A 16818-nucleotide genomic window follows, 5' to 3' on the forward strand; every position below is an offset into this window, starting at 1 on the left:
CTAGGTACTGCCTGTCGGCCACCAACAGTTTGTTCATTCGGCTGCAGTGTGGAGTTGTCACAGGACAGTGGCTGCCCCTTAGAGGGAGGACTCCATTTCTCAGCCCCTCTCCTCACTCCCTTCTGACCGATGACATGTGTGAGCCTCTAGGTTGAGATAGGTAAGCATGGGGTATGTGTCCTCAATATTCTCTTTCCTTAGGACTGCAGGCTGCATTGCATTCATGTGTCTGTGGCATCTGGGGGCCCCTGAGTTACAGCTTGTAGGTAGGCTGCCCCAGAGGGCCACCCACCAAGAGTATCAGCTTTGAAAAACATGGGATTGTGAAAGAAACTTCAGTTTGTTATACCACCTAGAGCTTAACATTTGCCTATTACCATATTCACCTTGATAAACACAATATAAGTTTATCATGTGTATTCAAAAATGTATATATGTATACATTCATTTTTTAAAAAAAGATTTTATTTATTCATTTTTAGAGAGAGGGGAAGGGAGAGAGTAAGAGAAGAGAAACATCAGTTGGTTGCCTCTAGCTTATGCCCAGCTGGGGACCTGGCCACAACCCAAGTATGTGCCCTGATTGGGAATCCAACTGGTGACCCTTCAGTTCTCAGGCCAGTGCTATATCCACTGAGCCACACCAGCCAGGGTTATACGTTAATTTTTAGAGATAGTTTGGTGCTCATTTTATACATGAGGAACCTGAGGAAAAAGAGGCCCTTAAGAGGGTTAAGCAAACTCAATCAGGTTACAGAACATATTAGTTAACAGCTAAACTAACTCCAATTCTTTATCCATTATAGTAGAAGTGAAAAAAACTATGACTCTCAGACCGAATGACACCCACTGCCCACTGTTTTATAAATAAAGTTGTATTAAAACACAGTCACACCCATTTATTTACATATGGTTTAAGGGCTGCTTTCTTGCTACAGTGGAAGAGTTGAGTAGTTACTACAGAGGGTTTATGACCTGTAAACCTTAACATATTTATTACCTTGCTCTTTACAGAAATAGTTGGTTGTGCATTGTGCTATGTTCCCATCAACTCCTCAGTTTAACTGAATGTGAGACATGATAAAAGGTGGGCTGTAAATTTTATATACCTCCCATACTAGTGAAATACCTTAACTTTGCTTCATGTTTCTATTTTTTGACTTCTTTCTCTCTTTCTGTATTAATTTGACAGACTCACCTTTCTTTGCCCATTATTGGGAAGTGGGTAAGTCCAGTTTCTCCTTGCTAATGACATAATCTAAGATAAACTTGAAGGAGGCAGGATTTCAGGGTGAAGTTGTAAAAGAATAAGAGGTGCTTTTCCATTTCTCCTCCCCCCCAACCCAATGCTAAGCTCGGACACATGTCAGCGCGTTTCCTCACACTCTCCTCAGAATATCTGACTGATCAAATGCCTCAGAAAACAAGTGACCTGGTACTTCTACGAGACCCAGAAAAAAAAAAAACCTTAGTCTCTTTTGTTTACAAAGGTTTTATTTTTCCCTACAGAGGTATTTCTCAGCATTTTTACATATTGTCACTCAAAGCATGCAACCCATGTTTGCACTGATAAGGTGGATTGTTAGTATTCCCAGTTCAATTCCCAGTTTATATTATATATATGTAATCCCATCACTTTTTCCCACTTTACAAAAGCACATCAAAATGCAACGAAGAGGGCCTTTACTATAAGCCTAAACTTAAATTCATTATAATTTATTTTTCAAAATTTTATAGAAACATTGATAATTAAACTGTCATTAATCCAAAATATTTGCTTCATTACTCATAGCTGATTCTGACAAACAAGCTAGTTGTAACTCCATGATAAGACAACTGAGTCCACATGAAAAGGAAAAACCCGAGAGGCTCCTAATAGAACATTCTGCTTGTTTCTGTGTTATAAGTTGCAGTATAAATTGATTTAAGATGACAAAACTCAATGAAGATAAAACACCTTGGAAAGTCCTTTTGAGGTTATTTTAGGAAAAATCAAATAGTAGGAAATGTGCAAAATTGTGCTATTCTAAGTAGACTTCAGAGGAAAAAAAACAATTCATAATTCAAAGGTAATATTACCATTACCTTTAAGAAATTTCACAGTCTAATCCATTTTGAGGACTGATAGAAAACCCCCAAAAGGATGTGTGGAAAATGGCCACTGAGTTGTTTCCCAGACACCATAGCACCAATGGGCCTCAGTTCTTAACAACTGTCCCTTCCAATTCTTCTTCCTCAACTCCTACCCTCCTGATTCCTGCATCAGCTGGAAACGGATACACACTCTGTTCCAGCTGCCAGGCAGGTAGGGATGAAGTTGTAAGGAAAGCTTCCTATTCTATTATAATAAATATAAGGTGTGTTCTGGACATTTCTAAAAAAATATTAGTAACTAGTTTTCGGAGAATTGCTATATGCACTTCCTACAATTTGTTTTATAATTGCAGTATATTATGGGCTAAATTTATTTAACTAGTTGACCTCAGAATATAATACTCTGGAAATCATTGTGAGTCTGACAAAATGCATTCCAACAGCCACCTACAAAATGTGTTTAGAATACCACTCAATGGCATATCAGAGAGAAGCCTGTACATTTGGCTTTCATTACAAAAAGTCTGCTTTACAGAGCGGTTAACACTGGATGGGTCAGTTTTGCATGCCATCCAGGTTGTATTTACTTAGAGACATAATGACGACTAAAATAACAAAAACCTTTTATAGGTAGTTTCATCTGTAAATTCAGCTCTATGGCATAAATTACAGCATAAGTGAGGAAGACATTGTCTTATTCGTTTTAATATGAATAAGGAAATTTAGAACCACACATACATCAAGACACAAGGTCAAAATTAGGAAGTTAGATGCCTCTGCAATACCTTTTTTCTGCTTTCTTTTCTTTTTTCTTTTTTCTTTTTGCTTTGTTTTCAAAAAGTCTTTCTTAGGTCCATCAGGGAAAGCTAAAATTAAATGCTATGTACAGTATAATATCAACATTAAATCATTCTTTACTTAAGCTTTTTTTTATTTTGACAACTAGTTTTAAATGTTGACCAATTGAAGACTTTTGCAATTAAAGACTTTTGTAAGTCACTCTGAGCTTATTTCATTTGATAAACTTATGCTTAAAATGTTAAGTTTTTTCAGATAGTAGATAGTAAATACATTATATGAAATCATTTAAAAAATCCACACGTGAATAGGGACACAAGAGGGCAGTTTTAGAGATCTTTATAATGTGATGCGATGACAGTAAAATAATATGGTTTTTATTTCTGGCTTCAGGCAATCATTTTTATAAGTACTAAATTCATCTTTTTTTAATACAAAAAGTCAAACTCTGGGTAAATAATGTTGTCCTTTCCCTTAATGCATTATTACATTTTCCTCAATAATACAGCTTGGTAGAATACAAGGTAAAGAAAGCCAAAGAACTTTTAGGATTAATACAAGGATTCTCTATTTCTTTCAAATAGTCTTGCTTTTACTGTCTGTTAAGGAATCTTCTCCTTTTTTTTTTTTTTTATTTGTTAACGTATCCTTCCTGTTTCATAGGAATGAATGTTTCTTTAGTTTTTCAAGGGGATTTTCATGATATTTACCTCCTTTTGAGCAAAGATATAACTTGAAATCTTATTATAACTTAACATTTCATCAAGCGCTTTTTCTGATAATGGAAAACTTAATTTTGCTGATTCAGGGAAATATAGTAATTTCTAGAATAAAACTTAGCCCTTAATATGAATATTCAGTCAGATTTATTTCTTGTTATTTGGGGAAGAATGTTTGTCTTGTGGTTACTTCTCTATTGGCAGGGGCAGATGATTAATGTATGGTCTGTTGTTCTTTTCTTTCCAGCATTGTCCCCTCTCCACCGCCCCCACCAACATGAGACCGTTTAATGTGCAGCTAATGAAATTTAAGCAACCTGGCCTCTCAGTTATTAGGGCCCAACAAGGTTCTAGAAAAGTCATAGTAATATACTGAATGGTCACACGTTTTCATAAAAATTTAGAAAAATGAGATAGTTTAATTGCAATCATGTAAGGGCCACTGCTTCCTTGTATACTGACTTTTCCTCCATCATATTATACCAGTGTGTGGAGTAGCCACTGGCATTTTATAGTCAGTTAAGGGGGGATTGAATTGGGATGCATTTAGTTTGGGTGTAGTTGGATTCGTTTATGTGCTTGCTAAAATTTGGGATACTAAGTTATTTCTAGCCATCCTGGTATAGAAATTGCTTTCGGTAGGACTACTGCTACCCACTTATCATTGTGACAATGAGGTGTAGAGCTAGTGGTTGTATCAGGATATGAATGTGTCTGACAACACCAGCAATATATAGGAAATAGAAGAGGGAAAAATGTGAGCAATTTGATTATGCTGTGTCTTTGTAGAATTTTCTTTGTATTTATCCTTCTTATTTATTTGGCATTTATCATCAAATATGGAAAAGTTCAATTTATTATTTCTTTTTTTTTAAGATTTTATTTATTTATTTTCAGAGAGAGGAAGGGAGGGAGAAAGAGAGGAAGAGAAATATCAGATACATTGATAGATTGCTTCTTGCATGCCCCTAGGGGGGACCTGGACCAAAACCCAGGCATGTACCCTGATGGGGACCTGAACCAGAGACCCTTCAGTTCACAGGCTGGGACTCAATCCACTGAGTCACACCAGCAAGGTCTAATATATTATTTCTTTAAACATGTTTTCTGCTGTGTCCTCTTTACTCTATTGCATGTATGTTAGATCACTTGATTTGATTCCACAGGATACTAAGTCTGTCTAATTTTTAAAGACTTTTTCCCTTCTCTTTCTACTTGAGTTTGAATAATTTTATTACCCTACCATCAAAGTAACTGATGCTTGCTTTTGCATTGTCTAATATGCTGTTGTATCCATTCAGCAAATTTTTTATTTGAGATGTTTTATTTTCAGCCTAAATTTTTTTGTTTCTCTTTTATAGTCTGTTTCTCTCATAATTATGTCTGCTTTCCTTTTAATCCTTGACCATATTTCTAATAACTGATTTTAAAGTCATCACCTGCTGATTGTATCATTTTTGTCATTTCTGGGTTTATTTATATTTATTTATTTATTTATCTATTTTAGATAAGGCTTGAAAACTGTATTTAATGAAAAGTTAAATATTTTATAACAATACAAATGCAAGGGTACAGGGGTCAGTCAGCCCTAGGATTTTGTAACATTTATATTTTCAGTTGTCTGCATCTATATTATAGACCCATCTCCTTTGCAAAATGATTCTAACATTTTCCAGAATCAGTCTGTCCAGTTACAATTTCCCAATGAAGATGTTTAGGAGTTAAGTGTCCTAAAGAAACCAAAATGCCATTTTATGGGTAGTGGCTCATCACTCCTTAGAATTATCGTTATTATCCAGTCAGCATCTTTACTAAATTGTATTATTTATGATTTTATAAATGTTTCCTGCTATGTTGAATGGTTCTGAGTTACCTATATCAATACATCAATAAATCATGTCTGTAATTCAGAAATTCTGGCAAGTTTTTTTTAATGGCAAGACATTTGCCAAAAAGCCAAAAAATTCTGAAATTCAAATAGTCTTAGAAGTCTTATTTTCCTAAATCTTTGAGATATTTATTACATTGTTTTCTAACGTTCCTCCCAGGTGTGCATTCCTGTGATTAGACACATACACACATACACTCATACACAGATATGTCTTCATAAATAGCCAAATTTGGTTTAATAGTAGTTCTTAAATTTCCATCTCAATAGCCAACATATGAATGATCATCTCTTCTAAAATATTTGAAAGCCTTTTAATAAACTCAGTGTTAGCAGCACTATCCATATTGAATGTATTTGCTATTCAAATAAAAGATCTTTTATTGAAATAAAGTGATGATTTAGAGACAGATGATAAACATGGATAGATAAATAGTAAGATAAGTGGATTAAATTTTAATGGGTCAGAACTTGGCCTCTGGAAGCAGAGACCTGAACTTGAATCTCTGTTCTATTACTTGCTAAACATGTAATGTTGGACATATGATTTGTTGTTCCTATCTATTGGTTTATTTTTTCTCCTGGCTTTGGATCACATGTTTATTTTTTGTATTAAATACTGGATGTTATGAATATTAGGTTATTAGGTGTTCAAGCACTTAAAAAAAAGAATTGAAAAGATTTAGAAAGATTGAAATATTTATAAGTGGGACAGTGAAATGAAGAACTTTATATTATAAAAAGTTTACTCTGGTATAGATGTGAGATGGGAGCAGAGAGAAGAGAGAAAAGTTAATGTGATAGTTCAACTGAGCGTTCTGAAAGTCAGAAGCAGCGGGGATGGAGAAAAAGGACAGAACTGGGACATATTTAGAGATAGAATGATATTTCTATTCACTTTTCCACCACCTATTCTCCAACCAATTTGAACTTATTGGTATTTCCCAGGCACAATGTAGGTATTCTCACCTCTGTACTTTGGCAATTATTCTTTCTCTCAGCCTGGAATCTCACTCATGCTTTGAGTTCAAATGCCAGGTCTTCTCAAATAGAGAGATGTCAGTTCTCTCTATTCTTCCCACTTTTCCAAATGGTATTTTGTTAGCACCAAACATAGAGTAATCTCTCTGTACAGTGTTGGTGGTAATAGGTGATCTTAGACATTGCATCTTGCATAATTTTCTATGAGTCTAATAATTTGCCTTTTTCCTTCTTTTCTTCACTTGGTTGAGAGTGGGGAGGAGAATGTGACCTTAAGCATATATTTTTCTTAAGAAAAAAGAACACTCCCTAGAGGAGGCCCAGCACCATCCCCCAATTCTAACAGAGTCCAGTTACTTCTGCTCCTGTCCTTGGTTCCATCCATGATTTTGGAACCAGAACAAGTTCAGGTGTGGTTGTTGGAGGAAGTCAAACAAGTTCAGGTATGATTATGGATAGGGGACAAAGTACTCACATAGTATTTGGTCTCTGCCACATAGAGCTAGAGAAAGAGTTAGAACTCAAACACAAAAAGAACCAGCTTCAAGTCCCTATTGTTCACTTACTAACTGTTTTACTATGGGAAAAATATTAACTTTTCTGGTCTCAGTTTTGTCATCTGTAAAATGATGATAGCGTACTCCAACTTACTATTTTTTTGGAACTGCCAAATAAGGATATATATTTAAATACCTAGATTCATGCCATGCTTAGTAGAAATTCAGCAAAAGTTAATTTTCTTCTCCCTTGTTTTTCTAGTTTTTACCTTTAGCATCCTTCTCATTCAGCATGGGATTCAGGCAAAAAGGTCATCCTGATAGATTTTAAATATTAAATTACATTTTGTAGATTGCTTGGTATGTTCCTAAACACTGTCCTAATTGATCTTCTTACCAATGTAAAGAGGTTAGCTGAGGAGGTAGAGATGGTATTAATTAAAATAAACACTATATATACATACACACATGCATACATAAGCAGGTTTATACATATTAGTATACTCTGAATATTATCGAATATCTTTGGATAAAGAAAATAGGGTTTCTAAGATTCAAGTTATTTATCAAAGGTTATACATTTCATCTCTTTGATACCACGTTCTCTCTTTTTTTTTTTTGCCTGACTAACTAACTCATATTTGTCCTTCAAACTCAATCACATGTCAATTTCCTCTCCTTTCCTGTCACCTTCACCTCTGTCAGTCTGTGGTGTCCTTCTTCTGTGTCCCCATGGCTTCCTAGAAATCTCTTTCATAGTTCTTATAGCACTTAAAATTACCTGTATATTTGTCTGGCACTACACTATATAATCCTTGAGAATAAAGAACATTATTTATTCATGGTGATATTGCACATTGTTTTCATGCAATATATCAGAAGTTATCTATTGAATAAAAGAGCAATAGTTAATAGTGACTAGGAAGTTGAGAAGATTTTTTCAGGAACATAGGAAAGAAAATCTAAGGAATACTTAACTTAGATCAAAAGAGCCAGGGTACACTGGTTTTTGTTTGTGGAGTAAGAGGGATAAAGAAAAAGACTCTTGTTTTATTATTGAGTCAGGGGACTATATCAATTCCTAGGTTGTTCTGATTGTTTATTTGTTTATTTGTTTGCTTAGCTTCTGATTGCTTGATTGTACCACTAGGCTGGTATAATCACTACATACAGAATACTATGTCATGCTGAAAGAGACATTGTGAGCCTTGGAAAAGAATGGAAGTCACAAAAGGTCAGAGGGAAAATAATGTTTTTTTTTTAAAATCTAATTCTTTATTAAAGGACACTAACAATTAGTATTATAGTGATAATGATTTAAACATAGTAGCTAATTAAGACTTGGTTATGATATCTATTGAAATTCTCAACCTTACATTTTAAAAAGAGCTTAAAGTAATTATCCAGAAGTTATAGGAATATAGGGAGGCTGCACTTGTGGGAAAATGACTGGTTGGGCTTTTTGTTTTATTTTGTTTTTTTGTTTGTTTTGAAGTTGAAAGATAGAGATTTTAAATTTTAAATCACATTTTGATTTATAAGACCTTTGGAAATTCTGTTAAACCTATGACTATCTCCCCAGGAAAAAAACATACAATCTTAGAATTAATTTCCCATTCTAGTTGAGCATCCTCATTTGACAGGTAAGGAGTCATGCTAAGAAGTAATATATCTTGCACCACACGGTCCAGGAGCATACCCTAGTTTGCCCAGAATGCTGATGTATATGCTGATACTGTAATGGGGTACAGGGTGAAGGGTACCCCTGGGGATATAGAAGAAAGCCGCTATAGCCCATGGTTTGGGGGATGGTGGAGAGCAGATGATAGGATTAAGATATGTTGCATATCTATGACAAGCTGGTAGGTAGATAATAGTTGTTAATAGTTGTGCTACCACCTCAGGGCAAGGTGGGCACGACTTTCAGGATATATCCTGACTGGGGATGTAGTTAGGAGGGTGGTCCCCCTGGATCACGGAGTCACTCTTGCCCTGACTGGGGATGGCAGCTGAGAGAATGTAAACTATACAGAAAACTAGCAAGTGTAGCTCATAGTAGGAGGAGTCAGAGATGAGGTCACACAGGAGGCTCTGGGGCAGGATTTACACTAAGGGCAGGCAGTCATTTGAGGAAGAGTGAGGAGCAAGAGCCATGTGACCAGGAGTGAAGAAAGAGAGCCATGCTGCAGGTAGTGAGATAGGAGCCATATGTGGAAGAGTGAGCAGGAACAGCCATGATGCAGCTGGTGGTGAAGGTAGATTCTAGCAGGCTGCTGGTGGTAAGATAGGAGCCATGCAGGCTGAAGGAGCTAGTCCGCCACGGTCTAGTAAGAAAGTGGGCATGCTGCTTTGATAGTGCCTGCTCTTGCCAATTCTGAAGACACCAAGGACTGCCTTGCAAGATGCTGACCTGCTGCTGTGCGAACCTGGAATCTATTTGGACACTTGGGACTTGGGCCTTTCTTAGACTTCACCATGATCTAGTATAACACAGCACATGCTTTTTTGGACTATCACATGTAGGCTGCAAACAAGGTACCCCAGATCCTGAAGGAGGGAGCTGTCACATGAGGATAGTGACCTTGGTACCTTCCAGAGAGACTGAAGAACTATTTGCACAGCTGGCTTAAATTAAGATAAGGACATGGGGAACTATTGGGCTTGGTTTTGGCTTACAGCCTTTTGGGGAACAAGGGAAGTAGTGGGTCTCGTGGGAAAGGAGGGCTCTGAGCATAAGTAAGTGCTCTGAGTCCCCTGCAAGGTTGGAACATTGTAAATAAAAACCTGTTTCTTCCAATACTGATTGTTGAGCCATACCCAGGTGCCACTTGAATGGGCCCTGGTCTGCTTGGTTACAAAACTATATGCTAGCTAAAGGGGTAGGCAACTGATAGAAGTTGTAGAGGATAAACAGAGAAAGAGAGAACAAAATGAAAACATTTTAAGAAAATTGTTTTGCTGTACACATGAATAACAAGAAGAATGGTATGGGGAATATGTGTCTCTGATGAGCATATTTTAACATTAGCCTGAAGGACAAAGGTCTAAAGAGCTGAAAGTCCAAACAGGTCCTCACAGTAATATACAATGTAGAATATAGAAGAGTAACATCTTCATACAATAACCTGTTAGAAATGGTAAGTTTAAGGGTATAGTTGTGGTTGTCTGCAGCTCTTGAATTTGAAGATTATCATGTACAGGTTGACCCCTGCCCCATGTTAGATATTGAAAACAAACCCAAACCAAAAAAACCTAGGTATTTAAATTGACTTAACTAGCTTAGAAATTTAGACTAATAACTGGTAACAACAGTAGTATTAAAGCAAAAATAGTCCCAGTGTCCCAGTGGAGGAAAAGTATATTTCATCTTCTCAAATTATTAAAAATATATAATTCCAGTTACTTTTGAGTTTGAAAAATTCTGTTTTCCAGACCTAAGAAAAACTGATACTTCTACATGAATCCATATAACAATCGGATGAAGTCATCTGTGTCCATGGAAAAGGCTTGCTTGTCATTAACACCTGTGCTGGTTAGGATTTGCTGTGTTTCATCTGCTATGCTGAAATCTTCTGGCATTATAGTATTATGGACTGAACAGTGAATTCTGTAGTTTTTTTTTTTTTTTTTTTCCAGTAGCTGTTGTATTGCACTTGACTTATATGCAGTAGACTGTGCTTTGTTTTTCCTAACAAAGATGATCTTTATTAGGCTACTCCATCCCTGAAAATTGATAGTGGCAGATTCTTAAGACTCTATTCTTACACCACTGAATTCCACCTTTGGTGGTGGTCTGAAGTTATTCCTCCCAACTTTCATTAGATCGTGTCCATGTGCTAACAGCTGTGTATTAATTGAGAGTCTGCAGTATAACTTATATCCAGGTTTTGCAAACAGTTGGAGAGCAAATTCTCTTTGAAACAGCACATCTGAAAAAAAGGTCAGTGCAGCAACAGCTTGAGGGCAAAAGAAGATATCCAATAAAGCAGATTTGCCACACCCATATCAAAGAAATTCAAATACGTTTTCAACATACATCCACCATTACTTGAAGTTTGCTGGCCAGCGGTGTGCCCTGGACTCTTTTGCGAAGTTCAGTTACTAGCCTTGGGTCAAGTTCACAGGCAATCACCTTTTTTGCCTTTTCTAGCAACTTACTTAACAGTCATTGCCAGTTCCAGCTCCGACTTCCAGCACCACATCAGTTAGTGTTCAGGTGGCCTTATCGATAATGCTGTTAACAATGAGAGGCTTTTTCAAAATGTGCTGCCTAATCCCCGTGTTGAACAGGAGTCCTCCAGCACTCTTCAGCTCACAGCGCTGCTGCTGCCTTATGGCGGCTGCTCCCAGCTGACTTGATCTCCGGCATCTCTGCAGGCAGCCAGCCCACAAGCCCGGAAAGTCCAAAATGATGTTTGAAAGAGGGAAGTGTCTAACTCATTCCTTTGCTCTGCTGATGGTGTTTATAAGAGTGAATCATAATGATAGGAAGATTGGCTTATTCTTCCAATCTAGCACCAGATGGGTAGCTTTCTTCCTCCTCCCCAAGAAACTGCTTCAGAGAGAATAAGATGGAAGGAGCTTTTTGTAAGTGCTAACAAACCAAATTCCACTGAGTAAATTTGAAGATCTAATTGGCTTTATTAAGGGATTCATGAATGCAGCGGCATCCCACCTAGCAACTAGAAGGGTGCTCTTGGGGTTGCACAAAATGGAAGGTTTTTATGGGAAGAAGGGTGGGGCAAGGGAGCTACTAACAAAGGAAAAGAGATTATTTTTAGACAAGGACATTTTCTTTTGGGGGAAAGGAACTGCAAGGCTTTTTATCAAAAAGATTGCCTCTTGTTTGTGGGGGACGGAGGATGGAAAGGGCCCACATGACAAATTATCTCACTGATATTGACCAGAAAATTCTAGATTTGTGGATAAGTTCGTTTCTGGGGTCGGGGGGAAGGGGGTTGAAAAAGCAGTTGGGTCTGGTATTAAATCTAAATTTAATGTTCTGGGCTTTAGCACCAGTAATGTCATTTTGGGCCTGTGGTTTGCTCTTAAACAGTAGAGATATGGACAACTTTGATAACTAACCTAATCTTTAAATGAGAAGAAGGGGGAAAAGTAGAGCAAGTTTAAATTCAAAACCAAAGAGACTCTTTATTTTCTTGATTCTCCATAGGCCATTCTACAGAGAGAGCTTTGTACTCCATGGAGGGGTTTCTTGCCTAAATCTCTGAGTCCCTACCCTTGTGGCAGGGCTATGTTGGCAGGCGTCACTGCAGACTGCATTTGTATCCCTGCAGGCTCAGCACCCACCCTTGAGACAGCTTTGAGTTCACCCACACTTGATAATAAATAGAACATTTGCACACAGATTTCACTTTGCTCCAGTATCTTAATGATCTTCCCCCAGTGCATCGCATAGAGTTAAACATAATAGAAACCAATTTTGACTCTAATTCAATGCTCTCTGTAGGAGAGGATGACTGAAGTTTAATTACAATTCTTTTATACCAAATGTGTGTGCATTCTCTAGCATTTGATACAATTCTTCCAAAACTTTCATCTCAGAATAAGCCCACCAGTAGAATAGTCACATGCAGCCTAATTAATTATAATGGAATGTGATGGTTCAGGGCTGTATTCCAAACAGAACACCATGGTATCTAAAAAACAAGCTTCTAAAAAACTAATAAACCAAGCGCCTTTGTGATATTTCAAATGTTGTTTTATTTTGTTTTCCCCCCTTATGTAAATATATTGAAGAGGCACTAATAAGATTGTTGGTTATATAGTCTTTCTTCTTTGCCCCTAATCTCTTCTCTCCCATGCATAGCTATGGAGAAAACTCATCGTTCTTCTGAGACCCAAAAGTTCAAAATAATATATTCCAAAACATCTGTATTTAAAGCATGTCCACCATCACTTTAAAATAATACCTGTGATATAGTTTGTTTTTGGAAGAGTACACATGATAAACCATATATTGAAGACAATCCCCAGGTTTTACTTTTTGTTTATGTCTCCTAAACCACAGACCTGAATGAGAGATGTTAAGTTATATTTCATAGATCAAGTTGATATTTTATAAATTAATATTGTTAAAACACAAAATTCGACGAAGTAAGTTTGGAGATCTGATTGGCTTTATTAAGCCATTGGTGAATGGGCAGCATCCCATCTAGCAACTAGAAGGACACTCTAGAGATTGTACAAAATGAAAGGTTGTTATGGGAAGAAAGGTGGGGAAAAGGAGCTGTTAACAAAAGTAAAGATTATTTTTAGACCAGAATATCTATTTTTGTAGGAATATATATTTTGGAGGAAACTGCAAGGGTTCTTATCATGCAAATTGCCTCTTCTTTCTATGGGGACCCACATGACAGATTACTTCATTGGCGTTGACAAGAAAATTCCAAACTGGTTGATTAAGATTTTGTTTTGGAGAGAGGTTGAAACAGCAATTAGGTCAGGTATGAAATCTTGGTTTGGTTTCCTGGGCTTTAGCACAAGTGATGACATTTTGGGCCTGTGGATTTCTTTTTAACACTATTTATGCTTCTTATGGAGCATGTGGAATGCAACATTTTGGGGTTGTATTCCCCCAAGCTACACAGCACAGAGAAGTGAACAGAGAAGGCAGAGGAAGTAATGGTAGTAATTGACACTATCAGAAATATTCCTGGGCAACTTCCATAGGTTTTCCGAGTATGGAAATATCTCTGATGGAAGTCTCATGAAATTGACAAAATTCTGTTTACTGGATCTGGTCTGGTAGAGTAAGAATACAAACAGACAAAAGTGTTTTGATTATCCACTTGCAGCTGAAGCTGAGATCCCAAACAATGTGCTTGAGTGACAATAGGTAATCAACAAACTGCCTCTGAGGAAGATGGGTCTGGTTAACCAAAAAGCCTTTATTTTGCTGAATGAAGGTACGAGAATTTTTCACCAAAGCTCATTTTGTTTTCAGGAAGAGAGAAGAGAGGCTAAACACTTAGAAGACACTCTTCTTTCCTCCATCCTTTTCTGTCATTGTGCTGCTTTATTTCTGAACAATTGTTGAATGGACATTTGAGGAATCCCAGTCTGATGGGGTACCATAGTGTGCCCCTGCCTAGAGGTTCACATGAGTCAGTGTACCCAGCCCAGTGTCTATCGTGTAGCCTGATTAAGGACTTTCATTCTTGTTACAGAGGTGGACAGAGAAACAAGTCCTTTTTCCTTTGATTGCGTGTATTTATAGAAAGCAACTCAGAATCAGAAGTGCAGTTAAATCACAGTCAAGCATTTAATGCCCTCTTCTTTCCAGGATATGATCAAAAGAAAGGGCAAAGTTCCCAGGCTGATGGTCATAGCTAAAGACACCATTCCAAAACAACACAGCAAGAGAAGTTCTGTGGGGTTAGGACATGGAGATGGGATAAGAATAACAAAATGAAGTTTCATTACACAGGAGTAAGGATTATTTATGTGAATGACTAAATGTTGGAGAGGTTCGTTCATGTCCTTGTAGGTGAGTAGGTCAAATATATTTTGTGATTAGGCTCATGTCCTTGTTTTCATAGAGTAAAAACCTAAAATTTGCACAGATTGAATTTTTCCCAAGGTTTTTCTATGTAAATTTGTATGTTTTTATGAGCTTCATAAACTAAAATTATGATAAAAATCTTAATTTTAATAATAATTTTATAGAGAAAATATAAAGGATATATATAATATATGTATATATACATGCACTCATTTATTACACAGTTGAAAGTGGTATAAACATGAGATTTTTCAAAATGTAATACATTCTAGCACATGTATATTTCTAATTTTAGCCCTAGTTTTATAAGGTACTCTAATTTATTCAATAAAAGGGCCTTAATTAAATTTAATCTTCTAATCACTATATAGGAAAATTATATAGTACATTCACATTAGACAGAATTAGTTGATGATATTAATGTTATTATGATAAATTTAGATAGAAATGTGTAGATGCATTCTTTTATAATTTACTATTTCAGAAATGTTTCAATTTAGTTTACAATTCAAACAGTTGTAGTAGTAGTTAATGAAGTAATAAAAATTATATATAAATTGTTTCTCCCTTTACTTAAAGGAATGTTGCTTGAGTAATAACTTTTAGTAAGGGTATCAAGAAACACCTTATGTAATTAGTATGTACATTACACTTTTCCGTACTTGTCTCCTTTACTTCACTCCCATGTGAGAATAATGAAATGATGAGCATGGAGAGCTTACAGACTAAACTAGGTCCCAAATGCTTCATCCCTTGACATGTCATTTTCATCATTAGAGATTTATTCCTTTGGATCCTGAAGATTTAACCTATAAGAGAAACTTACCAAAAAAATGCAAATATTCTTAGGAGAAATAACATCTTAAAATGTCATACGCTGATTGAAAGGATAAAGTCAGCCCCATTTGCTATTGTGGCACCACTTGCTGAGCAGTTAAGACTTAGTTAAGACTGCCATTTTACTCTTCCCCAGGACTGGAAATTACTGGAGGCAAGAACAGAACTAACCGATTCCTACAGCCACAGACAGAAGATAACACTGGAACAAATTGCAGCCTCGTGTTACAAGGCCCCAACAGCCCAGGGGCCACACAGCAGCAACCCTCCACCCTTTTGAAATCCAATTACAATGCAATAAAAGCTCGAAGCTCCTACCCCTCAGTGCTGGTATACCTCTACACATCATGCCCCTCTCCTTCCTTGGAGAGTGAATGAAAACTCTATTCTCTACACTTTCTTCTCTTTGTGAATTCTTTCACAGCCTGTGTCACCAACCACCCTAATATTGATGTTTCCTTAGCAATTAGTTGACTATAAGGTGAGAGAAGAAATGAGACCCAGGATAGACTTTAGGTGAAAAGGGGAGAACCATAGTTGGGAGAAAAGGAGGTTGAGGGAACCCAAGAACAAAATATTATACCCCAATTTTATTTAAGGCCAACCATATTGTTTTAATAGTTTTAGGTTTTTCTAATATATGAAAACGGCAAACTATAAAGGCTAATACATAATTGTGTATATGTCCAACACTTGATATTCTAAATATGATCCATTTGCTATTCAAGTAAATAGTAAAAAGTCAGTTCTAACATCTATAAAGGGAAATTGATTTTCTAATTATGAAAATTTTAAAATTCTAAAAACACATTAATTTCTTGCAAACCTACTTGTTTTTTGGTAGGCCCAGTTCTTTCTATTTCTCTTTGTTTGGCTCAAGATTTCTCCAGTCTGAAATATCCTTTTCCATAGCCCAAGCATATCCTTCACTGCAAAACCTTCCTAGACCTTTACAATTCCAACAAATTGTTTCATTCTCCTGCTCTCACACATATGGCCTCTCTGCTTAAGGTTGCACTTTTGAAATTTAGACTTTTATTGTATTTAACTTATTTTTCTAATCTGATTGTGGGAAGGACTATCTTCTTAGTAATAATTCCTTCCCTTATAAATCACTGTTAAAATGCTGTATGTTTATTATAGAAAATTCAAATTTAGATGAAAAGAAAAAAATAACGTTAACCTAACGTGTGAGAATGGAGCCTGGGGAAATCAAAACTTCGAAAAGGGGGAACTTCTCTCTTCTAAGGCTCCCAACAGTAGGGCAAAACTTTGTTGATTTTTTTCTCTCCCTGTGTCTCTTGCTGCTGGGCCCCAGAGACGGGCACAGGGATGGAAGTGTGCTGTAAACCAGGATAACTAAACGTCCAGCTTTCAGGACAGAGCACAGAAAAGAGGAGCTTCTGGGAGGCACAACAGAGATCATGGAGGGGGAGATGCTTGAGAAAGTAACTCCATAAATTTGTTTATGGTCTCCTA

The 16818-nt window shown here is 36.6% G+C and overlaps 1 pseudogene; it reads right to left on the bottom strand.

The window, feature by feature from the left end:
• Window positions 1–10430: 10430 nt before the first annotated feature.
• LOC112309296 (dimethyladenosine transferase pseudogene) lies at window positions 10431–11346 on the bottom strand (annotated as a pseudogene).
• Window positions 11347–16818: the final 5472 nt, after the last annotated feature.

The sequence above is a fragment of the Desmodus rotundus genome, chromosome 2, assembly GCF_022682495.2.
Source record: "Desmodus rotundus isolate HL8 chromosome 2, HLdesRot8A.1, whole genome shotgun sequence".
In the NCBI taxonomy this organism is placed as follows: domain Eukaryota; kingdom Metazoa; phylum Chordata; class Mammalia; order Chiroptera; family Phyllostomidae; genus Desmodus; species Desmodus rotundus.